Source organism: Canis lupus, chromosome 37, assembly GCF_048164855.1.
Source record: "Canis lupus baileyi chromosome 37, mCanLup2.hap1, whole genome shotgun sequence".
Classification (NCBI taxonomy): Eukaryota; Metazoa; Chordata; class Mammalia; order Carnivora; family Canidae; genus Canis; species Canis lupus.
Window position 1 is genome coordinate 8,760,994 of NC_132874.1, and position 20,175 is coordinate 8,781,168.

The 20,175-nt window shown below is 39.0% G+C and overlaps 1 long non-coding RNA gene across 1 annotated transcript in view; it reads right to left on the reverse strand.

The window, feature by feature from the left end:
* The window catches only part of LOC140626189 (uncharacterized), a 72,446-nt gene extending 53,290 nt beyond the window's left edge, over nucleotides 1-19,156 (reverse strand). The window contains exon 1 of the long non-coding RNA XR_012025389.1: nucleotides 18,879-19,156. This is a non-coding gene — a long non-coding RNA (uncharacterized lncRNA). The remainder of the gene's footprint in view (nucleotides 1-18,878) is intronic.
* Between the last annotated feature and the right edge of the window lie 1,019 nt (nucleotides 19,157-20,175).

The window sequence follows — 20,175 nt, forward strand, 5'->3', positions numbered from 1 at the left end:
GTTGTTTTTACTTTTAGGTCAATAGGCAAAAAGTGCAAGCACAAGTTCTCTCCATTCTCTCTTGCTTTTTTTCAGTGATTGTTGGGATCATCTGTCAAGATGGCAGAGTGACAAGATGGTACCAGTCTGGCTTTCTGAGTCAACAGCTTAAAGATAGCTGCTGGTAGATGAGCTTCCTGACTTCATTGGACTTTGTTGCACTGTCTTGAGATTCTGGGATTAAAGCAGCACCTACTTTATCCTGACTAACACAGATGAGTATTCACTTACTCCCCCAATCTGTACCAACCTTCATTTATTTTGTTTTCTTCTTCAATTTTTTCCTAGACAATATTGTAATCCTACAGCCAATAGGTAGGTAGTGAGCTGAACAATTAGCCTTGATGACAAATAGATGTGAGAGTTAAAAAATATGAGTGAAAAAGGAAAAAAAATTATTCTGGAAGTAATAAATGAGGTAGCTGCAAATCCCAGTATTTTTGAATTGCTTCAGGAGGCTCCTTAAAGCTGATTCCTTTTGTCCATTACTGCACAGTAAAAGACCAGTCTTTTGTAACCTGGTCTTCCCACTGATTTCCTACGGACTTTCAAAAATAAATTCAATGATTCAGGTGCCTGGGTGGCTCAGTAGGTTAAGCGTCTGACTCTTGATTTCAGCTCATGTCTCGATCTCGGGGTTATGAGTTCAAGCCCCACATGGGGCTCCATACTGGACATGGAGCCTACTTAAAATAATGGTAATAATAATAATAATAGCTTTCATGATAAATTTCTTGAAAAAGTTTAAATTGATGCCATGATTGTTTAAAGTGATGTATCACATTCAACCTAAATCTGGCCACACCAAAACAAATAAGATTGTAAACAATAAATTACTTAAAATGGACATTATTACTCTTAATTATTTAAACAGTCTTTCTATAGACATTGAAAGGAAAATATAGATAAATGAAGTCAAAAGTAGATAGATGAGAGGAAGAGGCAAAAATAATTTTAAGATAGACTACTTGGATAAATGTTATTATAAAATAGCAGCTGGTAATGTTGATGTGAATTTAGTGACCAGTAAAGCAACTAACGTAAATGAAAAAATTATAGAACTTCAGTTTTTCCATTGTAAGAGGTAATACATACTAAAAGACACCTCTAAGTTTCAGGGGAAAAAAAATGATTAAAACCATCAATACATTTCAGTCAGCATAGATATATTTAATTTACATATTTTAATTTTAGTCACCATCACTAATTAACTCCTTCTGAGACAGATGAGGTAATTAGTAACCTCTATGTCTCCTTTCTTCTGAGTTTATTGCCTCTATAATACTTAATTTTTAATGGCTTATATCTGGTATAATAACATTTACCCAGCTGTTTTATCTTATAGTTATATTTAAGTGAATTAAGATTTGAACTCCTGTCCTGTTATCATGGCTTCTTAGTTTCTGTGTTTTTTATTTTAAGTCACTTCTTCTCCGGTTGCATTTTCTTCAGTAAAGAAACTTCAACTTTGATAAAATTTCATTGCTCCTAAGTTTCCTCAAACCTATTATTTCACATATGGAAATGCTTTTTGTTTGTTTGTTTTTATATATAAATAACACGTTAACTTGGTCCAACGGAGATTTTGTTACCTTGTTTTGGAAACTTGAGTTTTTATTCTGAGACAAATTTCTTCCACATGTATGTTTCTTGCTTTTTCTTCCCAAAAACTTAAAGGAAACTTTATTCAGTAACAACTAAATGTGTTTTTATATCACCAGCTTTGTATTGATTTTTCTTAGTATATGGAATGCTCTATCATTTATTTACTTTAGGTGAATTTTCCTATGTGATATTTCTGATTATTTTCTGTCCTATTTGCCAGAGTCTACTTGAGCAATATCAATCACCCTTATGGTGGATGGACTAGAGTTTCCATATCTATTGCCTTCCTAAGGATGTATTTTAAACTTGTTGTCTCTTTAATTTTATTCAGTATAAAGCCTGATTTACATGATAATTTTTTGCTTTTTGCTGCTTCTAATTTATCTGTACTGATTTTGTTTTATCTTAGTTTTTTTTTCTTTATATCTCCATTCTTCTCCTCTCTTTTATTATATTATTGTGTTTTCCTTGGGTTACTAAATCCAGTTCTCATTGGATTATTCAAGAGATTAAAGTACCAGCAGAGAATCTGCTTTTATTTCTTTTATTTCATAAATTATATATTCTTTCCATTGAATCATCTGTGCTATCTTTTAAACTCAATGCCTTCCTCCACTTACATATTTTGATTGATTTTTGTTTGTTTGTTTTTTTTCCTGTAATGGTTTCATGGCTCTAAAATCATTTATTTTCTTCCTCCACCTTTGTTCAGATTTTAGTTTTTCTCTGAAATAGTTTGTGTGATTTTTTTCCTGAATATCATCCCTACCTTGTCTGGAATCATCTGACTTCCCTTCTGAGTTAGCGGGCACCAAGAGCAGGATATGGAGAAGGGGCAAGCACAGCTGAGGCCAGCTGCAGTCCGAGCTGAGGTCCTGAGTTCACTCTTATTGCTGATGTCTCAGCAGATGTCCTCTATTATACTCCATTCCACCCAGCTTGGCATGCATTCAACTCTTGAGGTCTTTGGCTCACTCCCCTGACTTAGCACTACATGCTGGAGCAAGAGAATCAGGAGCCCTTTCTGCTTCTGCTAAGGTCCAGATGTGGTTTGTAGAGCATTTTCACAATATTTTATCTTGATTTTCCCAGGGATATCTACCCATCTCTTTAGCCCACTCCTTTTCAAGTAAGAGAATATGCAGAAGTTTCAGGATTTCTGCAGTTTCTCATATCTTCCGTGCTGCTTTCTGGGGTTGAAGCAAGCTTGGGAATCCTGTCAGCCTGGCCAATAGACCAGAATTTTCTGTCCTTTCACCAGTCATAACTTTTTGAAGTTTATAATTATTCTGTATTTCTTTCTAATGCTGGAAAATTCTTGGCAGGGTTGTTCTATTTTTACTTTTGTTTATTGGAGGAGGGAAGTTCTGTACCACAACTTCATGGTATCACTATTACTCAGACTCAGAGTTATATCCAACTGTATTTATGGATATGCATCTCAAGTAACTAGAGTGAAGACTAATATATTAAAATGAATAAGTAGATGGGACATCTGGGGGCTCAGTCAGTTAAACATCTAATTCTTGGTTTCAGCTCACATCACCATCTCATGGGTTGTGAGATCAAACCCCACATTTGGCTCCATGCTCAGTGGGGAGTTTGCTTGAGATTCTCTCTCTCTCTTCCTCTGCCCCAACCCCTGCTCTATACTTTCTCTCACTATCTAAAATCAATCAATCAATCAATCAATCAACCAACCAATCAATCTTTTAAAAAAAATGAGTAAGTGGATATGTGGGCTCAACAGCCTGGACTATCCTAAATAGGTGAGTTAACTAGGATCATGGGAATGGAAAGAGAAGCAAATACGATTCTGATCATCTTCAAGGGACCATTACGTATTCTCAAATCATGTGAATAGATCACTGATCCTCATTAGCATGAATCTAGCAGGAAGATAAAGATTGAATCTCAAGATAGTGGGGAAATGCCATGGTAGGTATCATGAGACAGGCTTTTATTCCAGCTTTTTCACACCACTCAGATGTGTGAGGTAAAGTGAGTTATTTGCCCCCTCTTGGCCCCATTGCTCTGTCTATAAAATAAAGGTAATGAACTTGCTCTCCAATAGCACAGCTCTGTATATTGTAATGGGGAAAACATGGGGAATTTGAAGACTTTTTAGTATGTAGTAATGATTTTTGTACAAATAAATGGGGAATGAATTAAGGCAATTGGAAAACTGAGAAAACATTTTTGTAATTCAAGGGAATTTGCAGAGGTAGGATCGAGAAGTAGGAGAAACTGCATTTCAGGATGATTTCAAGTGTCTTATTTTGTGTTATAGAAAGATATAGGTGATTTTCAGAAGTGTGGAAATCAGGCCAAGGAGGTATTTTTAAAAAGATCATTATATCAGCATAGGATATGGGAGGGTAAAGTAGTGATGCCTATATCCAGTGATGATAAATTGGCAGTTAGAAATGGAAATCTGACACACACACAAAAACATAAGTTTAGGACTCAATCTTATAGAAGTGATTGGTGGAACTCTACAAGGGGCACATACTGTGTGTGTGTGTGTGTGTGTGTGTGTGTGTGTGTGTTTGAGAGGAAGAATAGAAAACACAGCATAAAGTTAACCCTCACAAGATTATTTATTAAAAGTTAAGATCAACTAGGTGAAATATAAGAGGTAGAGAAATAACTTGTTCATGCATTTAACAAATGGTACTTACTGAAAAACATTGAACTGGTACTTTAGGAGGTAAACCTACATTCCATCTTTAAATGTGACAGAGATATGATAAGTATTTGTTTTGTTTTCTTGGTTAATTATGTATATCTCTTAAGAGATTTGTAGATAAAAACCTTGAGAACTCTGAAAGGGATTTTGCTTTCTACTGGGAAATACATGAGAATATTATTTTATATAGCAAGTAGCATTTGGATCTTAAAGGTGAATAACATTTTCCAATGGAGAGAATGCTGTCATGGAGATTTGGCAGATGGAAAAATTGATATTAGCCGTGGTTCTATAATAGTGGGGACTTTAAGGCACAGTCCCATGAAGTTCTGGAAAGGCTTTTAGTGACTGATTCCAGGGACTATTTATATACGACCTAGTAGGCTTAAGGGATGGACAAAGATGTTGAGGGCCTGGGGACACATACAGATGTTGAGGGCCTGGGGACACATGACACATAACACATAACACATGAGAGATTACACCTTACAGGCTTCTGGTTTTGGAATGAATAAGTCAGGGGAATAAAAAGCACAACATAAGGAATACTGTCCATAATATTATAATGGCAATGTTACAAGACAGATGGTAGCTATGCTTGTGATCAAATAGCATAATGTATAAACTTAACAAATCACTAAGTTGTATACTGAAACTAATGTGACATTGCATGTGAACTATACTTAAAAGAAGAAGAAAAAGGAGGAGGAGGGGGTGAAGTGGAAGAGGAGGAAGAGGAAGAAGAGGGAGAGGAAGAAGAGGAAGAGGAAGAAGAGGAAGAGAGAGGAGAAAGAAGAGGAAGAGGAAGGAGGAGAAGAAGAAGGAAGAAGAAGAAGGTGGAGGAGGAGGAGGAAAGTTTTAGGAGTTGCTGAAGACTGGAGCCGTGGAGGAAGGACCACCTCACAGAGCTGTAGTCTGGGAGAGGCATAATCACTGCAAGAGCCATGATGTTCAAGCAGGAAGACAACAGGAAGAAAAACTCCCGAACCCATTCCCTCCCACTCTCCATCTCCTGATGTGATGCCCAACATGAAGCAAGGGAGCAAGGTAGTTAGGTGACTTCTCCAGCAACAGCTCCCTGGAGCACAGCTCAAGGTAGAAAATGGATTGGGATAGGGGCCAAATGAAAGATAACTGCCACAGCTATGGAGCTGGGAGAGAATAAAGCGTGACTATGATAAAAAAAATCAAATGATTCATTTTGACTAGAATAACTAATATATGAGAATGAGAAGCCAGAGTGTGCATATAAATAAAAGCAAGTGGTTGTTGAAACTCATGAGAATAATTACAAGGGAAGAGGCGGGAAAAATCTTGTCCACCTGGTACTTAACTCATCAGGAAAGTTTGTTGCCTTTCCTGGAAATCAGCAGATGACAGCAACAAGGATAGAGAAATGACATTAAAAAAAAAGATGTACTACAAAAAAGTAAGTTAGCTTTAGAAATACTACTGTAGGGGTGCCTGGGTGGCTCAGTCAGCTAAGCATCCAACTCTTGATTTCAGCTCAGGTCATGATCTCAGGGTCATGAGATCCAGCCCTGCTTAAGAGTCTCCCTCTCTCTGCCCCTGCCCCCCACGCCATGCTTGTGCACTCTCTATATATTAAAAAAATTAATATCACTGTAACAGCAGCCCAGAAGAGGCAGGAGGGAGAAAGGAGCTCTCTGATTCCTTCTTTTCACTTTATAAGGTGAATAACAAGAATGCCATGTAGCTCACAACTCAGAGTTCCTGGCAAATATTTGTGGGACTGGCAGACAGGAAGGTGGCAGTGGAGTGGCAGAGATGGGACACTGCAAAGAAGAAGGAGATATTAAGGATGCTGCGAGGTGGGTCTGACAGCCTACGGTGCTAATTTTTCAATAGCAGCACGAGAGAGGCCTCTTGCCGGAAGGTTTTCCAAACATAGATGAATTCTGTGGGCGTCTGTAGGTAAGAAAACCCACCAGGAGTCCTTCCTAGGTCTACAGTCTTAAGAGAAATTTAGCTGTCTGACCTCAGAGGCCACATGAGAGTAGGTTTCCAGAAGGACCCAGAAAATGATTAACATCAAATGTAATGGTGTGCTGAAATTGGCTCATACCAGCTCCTGAGAGTCAGCTGTGCATGTCTCTCTCCAACTCTGGGTTCAGTGGCTTCATACTGGTAACATGAAACAGGTTATACTGGTAACATGACACAGGTTGTGGTGGATGTGTTCATGCCACAGAAATGAACAAATACTGCAAACCAGGGTCCCACCTTCACCTGGGCGTTGTTGTTATTGTTGTCAAACATTTACCAGCATAATACTGATCTCCTTCAAAGATTCAACTGGAGAGTACGCCGCCGTTGTGCTAAGCAATGAGGATGGTGTCCTGCAAGGACATTTTTATGAGAGGAGGAACCCCCCCCTACCCCCACCCTCAACAGGGGTGAGCACCCACTGAGCAGGTTACAGATGTGCTTTTCCTGAAAAGACTGAAATGAATGGAAGCTCATCGGTCAGGACTGTCTATTGATCAGTAGGAGAGAGTTTGCAATGATATAGCTCAGAAGAGATTGAGCAAATAAAAATAAATCATAAACAATTCATGAGGCATGCAGAATTCAGTGAATAGAAAATTAACGCATTCCTTTGAACTGAACAGGCCTGATTTAGCTGCAGTGAGCCTTACAAGTTAAAGCTGGTGCCTTCTTCCTGTTCACGCCCACTGCATGGAGTAAAATTACATCCCACCCACCTGAAGCTTGTCATGGTCACCTGTGTTTCTTTAGGAATCCTTCCTACTGCGGTCCTGAGCCACCGCTAGCTGTTCCCAGCAATTGTGTCTGTGTTTGCCCGTTCGTGAAGGAAATAAATTCTCTCCATGCCCATATGTGACACTTTCCCACCTTCTGATGGCTCAGACTGGGCTCAGGGGGTTCAAATGAACTGCTGCTGAATGAAGAAAACTTTATTCCAGTAATATGGTGCCAAGTGACAGAAGAGAATTAATCAATTTTGTCTTTATATAATTTTCTGGATGCTTCTGCCACCTTTTCCCCTTGACTTCCCTTTCACATTTATTTTTCTAGCTGGCATGTTTTCTATACCACTCTTATACACCCAGTTTCTTAGGGATTAGAAATGCATAAGAAGTTTCACAAATGGAGATTTACTTACTTACCAATATTGCTCACATAGCAGAGTCATCCATCATTCATTAAATAGTATTCGTTAGTCACCTACTATGTAAGAGACGCTATTCAAGGAATCTTATATTGTGCAAATCAAGGGCTCACCAGGTACAAGCTGAAGCAGAGATGCAATCTCCAGGCATGTTTGGTTTTGAATTAAATGACTTTGCATTCACAACTGTATTTACTTGAACGTCCTTGAGTCCATGTGAATGCCTTTTACTTTCTTTATTATTTTAATATTTTTCATCTTATATCTTGGAAGTATTTAGTTTCCAGAGTGGAAGCAACTTAGTTTAGTCATACTGTAGGAAATATGCTGACATTGCTATAAAGGGCCCATGTGGGGTATTACTGTGGATTTCTTCTCTCCAGGTCAGCCATACACATGGGAGGGGGCAGGTGGCAATCAAAATATTATGGAGGGACACCTATAGATCTTAGTGCATGAAAATGTCACCTCCATAAGGTCTGTCACCATGGCTGACACCTCAAACCTTTGGTCACTTATTTTTCTAACATAAGAAAAACCTTTGTTAAAATGTAAACAATACTAACCATCTAAGAAAATTTCAGTATCCTAAGGAAAGTCCTAATAGAGACCTGAGTGAATTTGCCAAATCACATCTATATCCCCAGACAAGAGGGTGTTTAGGAAATAAGTGGGGTGTATGTTTTGCAGAGGAAGATCTACAGAGGAGGCCAGGAGGTAGGATGAGCATAATCTGCAGGGGGCGGGGGGTGTCCCTGAGAAAGAGAGATATCAGAATACAAGATCCATTAGCAGAGACCCATTATAACACTGGCTGGTTAGATGACTACTTCTCACTGAATGGCATAAGGAGAGTTGGAGGAGGCCAGTACTGTGGGGTGGCTTCATGAGGCCAGCCAGGGACCCAGGCCCCTTCCATCTTTCTCCTCTCCATGCCTGGGGTCTTGCCCTGCCTCAGTCTCCCTGTTAATAGCTAAGAATTCCCAAGTGTTGATACACATGTGCTTTCATACAAGTCTGCTCGGCTGAGCTCCCCGGCTGTTCTACCTGGTAACTACGACATCCTTGTTGTTCCTGCTACAAATCCAGTGAGTTGTAATGCTGGGACTCATGGATTTACATGTTCTTCACCACCCACCAGGGGTTTGTTTCACTAAATCTGCAGGGCTATCTGTGGCTACATGGAAGGGGGAATGCCTTTTTTCCCTTTGGTTACACTCTGGCCTAAAGTTCCTGAAATAAGATTGCTCTTGTTCCGTCTGCAATTTAAAAAAAAAAAAAAAAAAAAAAACAGGACAAAACAACAGCATTTAAGCTTTCATGTACCATCTCTGCTCTCTGTTGCTCTAAATATGCATCCAGGGGGAGCTAGGTTGCAAGATGCACCTAGGAGACTACAATCATGCTGCACTCAGAATCACTTCCCCTCTTATAATCAAATCTATATTATAAAAAGCCCATCTACCTAGGGTCGGGTCAGTCTGCCCCCACACAGGAACTTTTATTCTCGTTTCTCTCTTTAAATACCTTTCTGGTGGACCAGCCATACCAATTCAGCAGATATGCTTAATCACTCATACCTAAAGTGGGGTTTAAGGAGGCATAGCATTGATATAGCATATAAGTTGGGGTATAACACTTTGAAAATCATGACACACGAGAAATAGAACAATGAATTTCTTTACTGGGAACCCTCCATAGCATGACACATGCTATTCAATACAATAAAAGTGTCTGAAATTGCAACATTTGTATTCATCAAAAGAGCCAACTGCTGGGGTGCAGGATCCCACTTTGCATTGAGCATTGAGTCTGATTAAAAGTTCTCTTACCATTCTAAAGTGGATTTAGTCTACCATGTTGTAAATGTCAGTGACAATGAATTTTGAAGCAACAAAATATAGAGCTTTTATGATCCAGCAACTGTGTTCATTGGGATTTACCCAAATGAGTTAAAAACTTATGTCCAAACAAAAATCTGCACATAGGTGTTTATAGCTGCTTTATTCATAATATCTAAAATTTGGAAGCAACCAAGATGTCCTTCAGCAGGTGAATGGATAACAAGACAATGGAATATCATTCAGCATTAAAAAGAAATAAGCTCTCAAGCCATGAAAACACATGGAGGAATCTTAAATGCATAATAATAAGCAAAAGAAGCTACTCTGAAAAGGCTACATACTGTATGATTCCAACTCTATGACATTCTGGAAAAGGCAAAACCATGGAGACAGTGAAAAGTTCAGTGGTTGCCAGGAGTTCTAGGGAGAGAGGAATGAATATGTGGAGCATAGAAGTTTTTAGGGCAATGAAGCTATTCTGCATGATATTGCATTGGTGAACACATCCCATTACACATGTGTCAAAATCCGTAGAATGTACATGACCAATGACCATGAATCTAAATATAAACTGTGGATTTTGTATGATAATAATATGTCAATGTAGGTTCATCAATTGTAAAAAAAAAAAAAAAGGATTACTGTGGTGTGGGATACTGATAGTGGGGAAGGTTATGCATGTGTGGGGAAGAGGATAAATAGGAACTCTCTGTGCTCTCTGCTCAATTTTGTTATGAACCTAAAACTACTCTAAAAAAATTAAGTGGGGTGGGGATACTCAGAACTTTGTGGAACAAGTATTAAAGTCTTCAGTGCAATCCAGAAACCATCAGCATAAATGGAGCCTTACCATCCACCTGTGTGTATTTTTATTTTTATATTCATGAACCCCAATAGTTTGTCAAAAATAATGAATATGAATAGAGATAAAAAACTATAGAGGAAAGAAGAGAAAATGAGTGGGAAATATCAGAGAGGGAGACAGAACATAAGATATTCCTAAGTCTGGGAAATGGTCAAGGAGTAGTGGAAGGGGAGGTGAGCAGGGGGATGGGGTGACTGGGAGATGGGCACTGAGCGGGGCACTTAACAGGATGAGCCCTGGGTGTTACACTATATGTTAGAAAATCGAACTCCAATAAAAAATATACAAAAAAATTATTAAAAATTTCTGAGTAATTTAGAGAAAATGAGAAAAGCCTCTTACCCTTCTTTCTTTGGAACCATATGAATATATCCCATATGTTCCAAACCTGAGATACTAAATACTACTAACAATCTGGATGAGATCCATATCACAGTTCCTTGCCCTTAGGGAATACAGGGGAGGCAGATGCCAAAAGTTGGGATGTGCCAATGTATGCCAGCTACTGGGGATGTATAATTTCACTGTACTCTCTATGACAACTTTTAAGTAGGTATTATTTTCCCCTAATTTATTAATGTTTTGCATGAGTCAGTGTCAGGCTGTATCCTTACAGACATGTTTTGTTTGGGAGTCCCTAATTCTCCAGGTACCCAGTCTTCCCAGTTGGAGACAGGAGCACCAGTTTTCCCTGGGTTATTTGCTCAGAATTACATGAGAAAATTTAGCAACTGAGCCAGAGGCCTTGAAAAGGAGAAAACACTGGAACACTGGAGAAATGGTCCTGTGACTTAATAGTAAAAGACATCAGAAAATGTAGAAACTAGTTTGAATCAGACAGAACTGGGCTTGAAGAATCCTTGGGAAGGAGGGCAGCATTACAGATTCAAGGCAGGACAAGAAATGTAGCCATTGGGGCACCTGGGTGGTTCAGTGGTTGAGTGTCTGCCTTGGCTCAGGTCATGATCCAGGGATCCTGGGATCGAGTCCTACAACAGGCTCCCCACAGGGAGCCTGCTTCTCCCTCTGCCTATATCTCTGCCTCTCTCATGAATAAATAAATAAAAACTTTAAAAAAATAAATGCAGACATTTTTCTTAGTCTGGAAGGGAAGGTAGAAGGAGGATAAGAAAGTGATGGCTACAGATATTTAAAAATATACATATGAATCTGAAGATGGACCAGAAATAGAGGTACCCACCAAGAGGGAGCCAGCAGCGGTGAATGGGGAGTGGTGGTGATGGATGACATAAGCTGGAGGATGGAAGAGATAGGAATAAAAAATATGTATTTCTACTGAATTTTGTTTGACATGCAATATTTCATTGGTTTCAAGATAGTGATTCTTTATTTTCTTTCTTTTTTTTTTTGATTCTTTATTTTCATACATTACAAGCTGATCACCACAATGGGTCTAGTAACCATCTGACACCATATAAAGTATGTGCAATATTACTGACTATAACCCTTATCTTGTACATTACATGCCTATGACTTATTTGTTTTAGAACTGGAAGCTTTTATTTCTTAGCCTTCCTTACCTATTTTTCCCATCCCTCCACCCTTATTCCCTCTGGCAACCAGCAGTCTGTTCTGTTTTCTGAAATGTTATGTTTTGTTTTGTATGTTTCTCTCTTTTGTTTTAGTTTTCTTAAAAGTCCACATATAAGTATTTATGCAGTATTTGTCTTTTTCTGTCTGACTTATTTCACTTGGCATAATACCCTTTAGTTTCATCGATGTTGTCATAAATGGCAAGATCGCATTCTTTTTCATAACACAGTAACATTCCGTTGTATATGAAAAAAAGTTCAAATAAAATTTTGTAATTTTTTTACCTCTGGTTCCCCCAGCTCTAGCCAACGTGAGGTTGACCTCATACTCATGGTTCTGTGCATATTATTGGAAATAGCATCACTAAAGCAGCAATTCTACTAAGCTTGCCTCTGAGTCTTTGAATCTGAATTAACAGGATGGTCCTGACATCAGAAAACTAGGCACTTGCTCAATGCCAGGGGCAAGATCTTTCCATTATGCCATGTAACTGCCATGGAGTAAGAAGATTAAGTAATAATTATTTCCAGTAATTGCTGGTGAGCTCAAATCTAACTAGTATCTGCCTTCCTTTGCCTCTCTCTCTCCCCGACATCCAGCTGCTACTGCATGTTTCCAGCATCCATGTCTGTCCTGCATTCCATTGATGAGTGTCCCCCCAAAGCAGTGCTCAAGCCTAGCTGCCTATTGTACTCACCTGAGCAGTTTTTAGAAATAAAAAGCCCAAGCTCCATCCAGAGAAACAACCAAATCTTTAGGGCGGGTCGAATCTGCTAGGTTACAAACAGACCCGAGGGATTCAAATGTGTAGCCAGGCTTCAGAAATACTGAGACAGAGCATCTTTCTCTCTGAACTGCTTGTGAAATGAAACAAAGGATTAGATGTTATTTATCGACTTTTCAAGCAGGTTTTTGATTCTTATATGGGAGATAGGCTCTTTGCTGTGAGATAATTTGTCATTTGATAAAACTACCTTCAAAATGTTTTAAAGATTGGGACTTCCTGTTCTTAGCACAAAGAACAGCAAATGCCAGTATCAAAGTACCAACAGGAATTTGGATTTAAACATATCTGGCAGTTTTCCTTTATATCTGTGTGTGTGTGTGTGTGTGTGTGTGTGTGTGTGTGTGTGAATTCATTATTTTCTCCTAGAGAAACAGCAAGAAGGGAGTATTTCCTTTGGGTAATCACTTGAATATGAACAATAACTCTATTCTATCTAATTCTAGATATGCAACTAGAATCTCCTAAACAGAAAATGAAATTCATCAAATTCTCAAGAATGGCTTCAAAATACTGAATCTTCATAATAACTCCAGATTATAGATCACTGTTTTATCTGAGGTGTGGCTTAGCAACAGGAGAGGCTATAGGATCCTGGAAAAGTGCTCCAGCTGTAGACCATAAATGACAAAACAAAAACAAAAACAAAAACAAAAACAAAAACAAAAAAAAAAACCCCACACAACCCTGCAAAGGATTCCTTGCTCCCAGAAACATGGATCTTGTCAAAAATTTTAAAAACTATTAATTTTCAGAAGGTACTTTATTCCCAGGATTCTCTGTCTTAGAACTATAGTGTCTGTTAACTTAATAAGAGTGAAAAGAACATTGAATCTCAGTATTTGATGGCACAAGCCAAAGATGTGTCCTTAGATGCTGTCTACATTTCTATCCACCAGCACCCTGCCTTAAGGATTGCTGAGAACATATATTTACGCTGATGTGCACATCTGGTAAAATGACATTATGTGTGACCTTCAGTATTTTCCACCTGCGTGCAGCCTGTAGACTGCCTTTGGTGTTGACTTTCCGCTGTCTAGTGTTTGCAAGAAATTTCCATAGTTTTTAGGTCATTTGGCAGTTTTTCACAATCTCTGTTTTCAATTTTTATTCATATAGACAACTGTGTCCACGATAGGAAAAAAAACCCTAAACTCTCACCTTCTTTATTATTGACTTAAAAAAATTAAGTTCTTAAGCTGATTCAACATGTTCACAAGACTCCAACGGTTATTCTCTACCAGCAGCTCTTTTACAGACTTGCCTCTGTTCTTCCTCCCTTCTATCCCCCTGTTTGATGAAAGAGGCAGGACAAGTAGACCTGTCTATATCAGGGAAGGACTTTCAGACACATGAATTACAGGCTCCATTATGGTTGGTTTCCCAAAGACCCTGTGCCAGATCTAAAAATATTTGCAGAAACGTGGTCCTTATAAGATGGCAGACAAGGGAACAGCAAACTCCAAAAGATGGAAGATTGCATACTATATTGGTGGATAATTGCATGGTAGAAAATGAAATCATGCTACTACAATAAAGAAATAAGAATAAATGAAAAAAATGAAAAAAAAAACAAATGTAAGAAATATATTATGTATGCAGAATGGACATTTTAAAAATTTAAAAAGGATGAAGAAATCACAAACCCACCATATGGGTTTTGCTAAACAAATAGACCTGGGTTCAAGTCAAGGTTCTGTATTTCCTTCTTGTGCAATATTCAGTAATTTGCAAAACATCTCCAAACTTTAGTCTCTCGTCAGTAGCATGGCCATAATACTCCCTGCTTCACAGTTTGCTGGAGGGGCTTGGGTGAGCAAGGGTGAGTTAGATGCACCTAATGTAGCATTTGGAATATATGATAGAAGGGACATAATAAATGTCAATTACTACTCCTCTCCCTTTTGTCCTTACAAAATGTAAATACAAAGGTAGTATCACTACCCAGGACTTCAGAAGAGCTGAATTCTGAGGCTTGATCTTAATAGTTCATTATACTATTCTCGTAGATCCTGAAAAAGTGCAGGGCGAGGCCAGTTCTTTACATCTAAAAGTAAAGTAAGATCCTGGTAGAGAAGCCTGAGTATGTAATTCGGTGTTGCTGGGTTGCTTTTACCTGGGATCATGATAACCCATTATGAGTGTGCTTCAGCAATCTTGAAAGTGGATAGCAGCAAAATGCAATTCACTGTACAAAAGCAGTATGAGACAATGCACCTTTCAGAAATGTTCTGAAATCCTGATCACGGCAGTGTCACAGAGATTAATGGTAAATTATAAAATAAGTGCATGATAGCAGCACATTTTAAATGAAAGTGGGGGAGTGTGAAAACATAATAGGCATCTTCTTTCTGAAGTTCTTATTGCTGTGTCTTTAGTGAAAGAAGAGACATAATCAAAAGTAGATTAGAAGCAGAGCTCAGAAGTTGCTCAGGATAATGTGCCTTTAAAGGGTGAAGGTCATGTCACCTTCTCCACTTTAGCCTCTATTACACTCATGAAGACAAAGATAAGCATGTTTCTATTTAATAGAGTAGCCACAAAATCAATACAGAGAAATTGTTAATACATAGTGTAAATGCCACTAGAAGCAAATACCCTCCAGGAAAAGAAACTTTCAGAACAGTAAGGGACTTCAGAAACAATGTTGTCTAACTATATCATTTCTCAGGCAAGGAAAAGGAAGCCCAGGGAAGGGAAGCAGACATGGTGGTTAGTTTGAAAGCCTGGAATTGAACTCAGAATCTCTAATAACATAGTGGTTCTCTTATACATCCTACTGGATCTAAGAGTGTGAGTTGGAAGCATGTAAGTACAGCTACAATTTCTACTCTATAATAGGGTCCAGAAAAGTCACAAAATAAGTAAAAGACAATTTTCACCAATGAAAATGTTTTGATTCTAATGTAAACTTTTATAATCTAGAATTCTGGCCTCGAAGAGAATAGATTAGAGAAAGAAATGGATGGGCTTTTCACATGAAGTTTAAGTGGAAGTGTTTGCATGTAAACAAATTATTTTATTTTCTGTTTAGGTTGGAACATTTGACAATCACGTCCATTTCCCTAAAAGAATGACCCCTGAATTCTACAACCTGGAAATCAGGAACTCTAATGGTTCAGAGTCTCCCTTCTTTTCTGCCCAAATCCCATTCAAATTTGTCTCCTGGAAACAAGGGCCCTGGCAAAGTCTTGCACAGACTTGAAAAAATCTTATATTAGCTTGTAAGGAAAAACAAGGCAAAATAATATAAACAGAGGAGATGAGAGCTCTTGTGCTTTTTCTGGCTGCTCAGTCAAGATCTTGATGCCTGTGATGAATAGATTGCATGTGTGCAGCAGAAGATAAAAATGATCTCTGTTGGCCCTTTCCCAGCCACAGATGTCATGGCCTTGATCTTAAATATCTTATTCCAGCCCCAGTTTGCTGAAATGCTCCAAGGCAGAATACCCTGTGTCACTCTGCCTCAGTGTGGCAAGAGGCTCCCAGGGCCTGGGAATGTGCTCATATTTGGTGATGCCTTCCTGCGTCACTAAATTAATCAGATGGATCCAGCTTGAGAAGACAATAAGGGCTGGACAAAAGCCGAGAGGGCAAACAGATGGGTAATAATCCCCTCTTTTATCATTCGTGCCTATGGAGAATTATTCAGCAGAATTGAATTCTCTGATGAACAGAGCTCAGGACAGCTTGATGCAGTTAAAATTACAGGATTCTTCCTTTGTATTTGCTTCTGTGCTCTGGGAGAGATGGTAAGATGATATTCTTATTCATAATAGTAGATAATGTTTGCAGAATAAAAAGGATCTACTGGTGTTTGGTGGTGATCAATAGTGTGATGCCAATGAGTGGGGCTCCGTTTAGCCAGACTCCTTTATCATGGATCAGGATATATATGAGACATCTGTCAACACCCTCCATAAGTTCCCAGCGTCTCTGATCTGCAATGGACAGGACACAAGAAAAGAGATGGGACATCTGCTATTCTAAATTGACACTGAAAATCAGAACCATCTACAGAACCAAGCAGATAATACCCACTCCCTCCCCCATTTCATAAGTTTTGAGATAATTCAGTAAACTATAATTTGGACTTTGGAAAAAGAAGTGCCCCCATATTCCAGAACGCAGAGGCTAGAAAGCAAGGAAGTATTTACTGAAATGGGAAGGGCAATGGTGACTTCAACACTTTATTCCAGTGGTGACTTCAACACTTTATTCCAGGTGCATGGCTCTGAGAGGGATGCAAGTGGACAGCTGGGCTGAGGCATAAACTTTTGGGCTGCTTGCCATGGCAAGGATGCCCTAATCTACTGCTACTGCCCTCTTGCTGGACGTAGGTCTTGTGATCATATTATCCCCCCTGAAATATAGCAGGACCAGACTTCCAAGCTTAGGTTTAGAACTTGACCTGATAGAAATTCTTTCGACAAGATGAGTGACACATTTACCTTTGCTTCAGGTCTGCTGTTCAATAGAGGCTTAACAAAGAATAATGGGTGCAATATCCTATTTTATCTTTTACCTGAAGAAAATAAATATATTTCACATGAAAGATGTTTTGTTACAGAAACAGACAAGTAATAAATAAATAACAGCTACTACTTATTGAGCTAGTGTGTGTGTGTGTGTGTGTGTGTGTACCTGTACATAGTGGTATGTCTGTGTATATCTACTATTAGAAGTTAAGTGGCTTCCTTGAGATATTACAAGTAGTAAACTTTGGGGCTCAGGACTGCGTGATGCCAAATCCCAAACTCTTTATATAAAAGCAGACTACCTTGGGGCACCTGGGTGGCTCAGTCGTTAAGTGTCTGCCTTCAGCTCAAGTTATGATCTCAGGATCCTGGGATCAAGCCCCATATAGGGCTCCCTGCTCAGGGGGAGCCTGCTTCTCCCTTTCCCTCTGCTCCCCCCTACTTGTGCACGCTCTCTCTCTCTCTCCCTTCCAATCTCTCTCACCCTCTCTATCAAATAAATAAATAAATAAATAAATAAATAAATAAATAAAATCCTTAAAACAAAACTAAAACCTAAAAAATCCTACCTTATCTCTAGCAGTTAGTTGCAATTGATTCTACGCTGCCTGACCCTCTTGACTCTCCTTTCTCCGAAACTATGCTGCAAGCCTACTGAGAGCAGAAGCCCCATCCTGCATTTCTTTGCCTCCCCACACAGCCAAATGGGAGTCTACAGAGCACTCTTCTTGACACAACCAGATTTCCTTGTGATGAATGTCTGTTGTACACATCTAGTGATTATTCCTCAGTTTTATGAGACCTCAAATCCTCATTTCATTTGAAAAACAAAGTAGAAACAGTTGTGATCAGAGTATTTAGGGCCTCATCTGTCATGTGGTAGAGACAGCTGCTCACTTGATCTCCATGTGAGTCCCTACCTTCCCCAGGCTCCTCCTGCATCAACTGCATCTGGGACATTGGTCTAGTTTGAGGAACGGATTGTGAGCAGAAATGACATGTCCTATCTGGGCCATGGCAATTAAGAATTCATTCCCTTCATTCTTTTTTCCCATCATGGTGACACAAGATGGTAACATCACAAGATAAACATATTCTGAATTTCTTAGTGATCAAATGGATGGGAACTACTTTTTCATCATACTTTTCTAGGGAAAGAAATACGCTTTGCTATTTGTAAGCCCCTCAGGTGTGGAGATTTACATGTTACTGCCACAGATCCTATGCTTGACTTCTTTTTGTATACCATACCCTAAGATTTGGGCTTTATATTTATGGCATCAAAACAAGAAAAGCTTTTATAACAGAGGAGAACAATTGAAAATATCCTAACTATCCAATCAGCTCTTTTTATTTTTTTTAATTTTTATTTATTTATGATAGTAACACACAAACACACACAGAGAGAGAGAGAGAGAGAGAGGCAGAGACACAGGCAGAGGGAGAAGCACGCTCCATGCACAGGGAGCCCGACGTGGGATTCGATCCCGGGTCTCCAGGATTGCGTCCTGGGCCAAAGGCAGGCGCCAAACCACTGCGCCACCCAGGGATCCCCAATCAGCTCTTTTTAAATCATTTCCTCATATTTTTCTCCTATGCACATTTTCCAAGGTCATTTACATTCATTCAACAATTGATTGTTAATTATCTTATTTATCCACTTAGTATGTGTCTGGTATGGGACATTCAGAGATGATGATCTAGTCATTCATTAAATATAAAAACAAAGCAGATTATGTGCCAGGCACTTCTCTGGTGCTTGTCAAATATTTACTTATTTAATCCTCATAGCAGTGCTACAAAGTACTATCCCTATGCTCATTTTACATAGTAAGGAAATTGGAACACAGCTATTCAGTGACTTACCTAAGGTCACAGAGCTGGTGGTATAAAAAAATGGACCTTGAATCCAGGCAGTCTGGCTCCAGAATCTGGGCTCTCAAGCACCAGGCTGTGTTGATGACAGTATTATAGTTTGTTTAAAGAGTTAGTGAGTGAGTGAGTGAGTGAGTGATTTTAGAGAGAGAGAGAGAAGTAGTGAGCACAAGAGGAGGAGGAGCAGAGGAGAAGAATGAGGGACAAGCAGGCTTCATGCCCAGTGCAGAGCCCATCACTGGCTTCATATCACAACCCTGAGATCATAACTTGAGCCAAAACCAAGAGTTGGACGCCTAACCAACTGAGCCACCGAGGTGCCCCGATCAAGTTATAGTTTAATCAGTGCAGAAAATGGACTCCCAGCAGACCACGATGGCCCTTCTATAGTTGTGATAAACATCACCTAGGGTTTAAGACAAGGAAGTTCTCAGGAAAATGCTGAGAGAACTAGCAGGGGAGTCATTCCAACTCTACGTTCTCTTAATATATATATATATATATATATATATATATATATATATATATATTTCTTTCATTCTCATTGAGCCACCTCTGATATCACATGTTTATTTACTTAGTTATGCACAAGTTTTGTCCATCTTGGAATACATATAGTATTTAATGCACTACATAAATGTGCAAAGTAAATGTCAGGCAGATGATATAAACAATAAGTAAACTAATTAATATAACCTCAGCCATATCTGTGGCTAACATTTTAGCATCTTTGGCTATTTCTGGTGAAATGGTAGGGTAGATGACCCAACAAGTCCTAAATTCTTTTTGGCCTCATTATAAACTCTATTTATATAATGTTTGGGCAAGGGTTAATACTGCATATTATTGTTTCCACCTGTGGAGTAATCTCTTGCTGTTCTAGTCCTGAGAAATAATACTAGAAGACATCTACTGGGCATTGCCTCTGAGCTAATCATTTGCTGTGGACTAAATGTTGCATGTCCACCCCACCCCCAATTCATAAGTTGAAGTCCTAATTCCAAAGTAATGGAAGGTAGGAACTTTGGAGGTGGGAACCCTGGGAGGTGATTAGGTCACAAGAGGGTGGAAACCTTATGAATGGGATCAGTGCTCTCAGCCCTTAAAGAAGAAACACAACAGAAATGATCTCTCTCTCCATCATGTGAGAATACAGTAAAAGGGCGTTCTTCCTCAAAGTAGGAAGAGGCTCCTCAATAGGAACCTGACCAGTCAGCCCCTTAATCTTGGACTTCTCAACCTCTAGAACTGAAAGAAATGTTTACTGTTTAAGCCCCCCTAGGCTGTG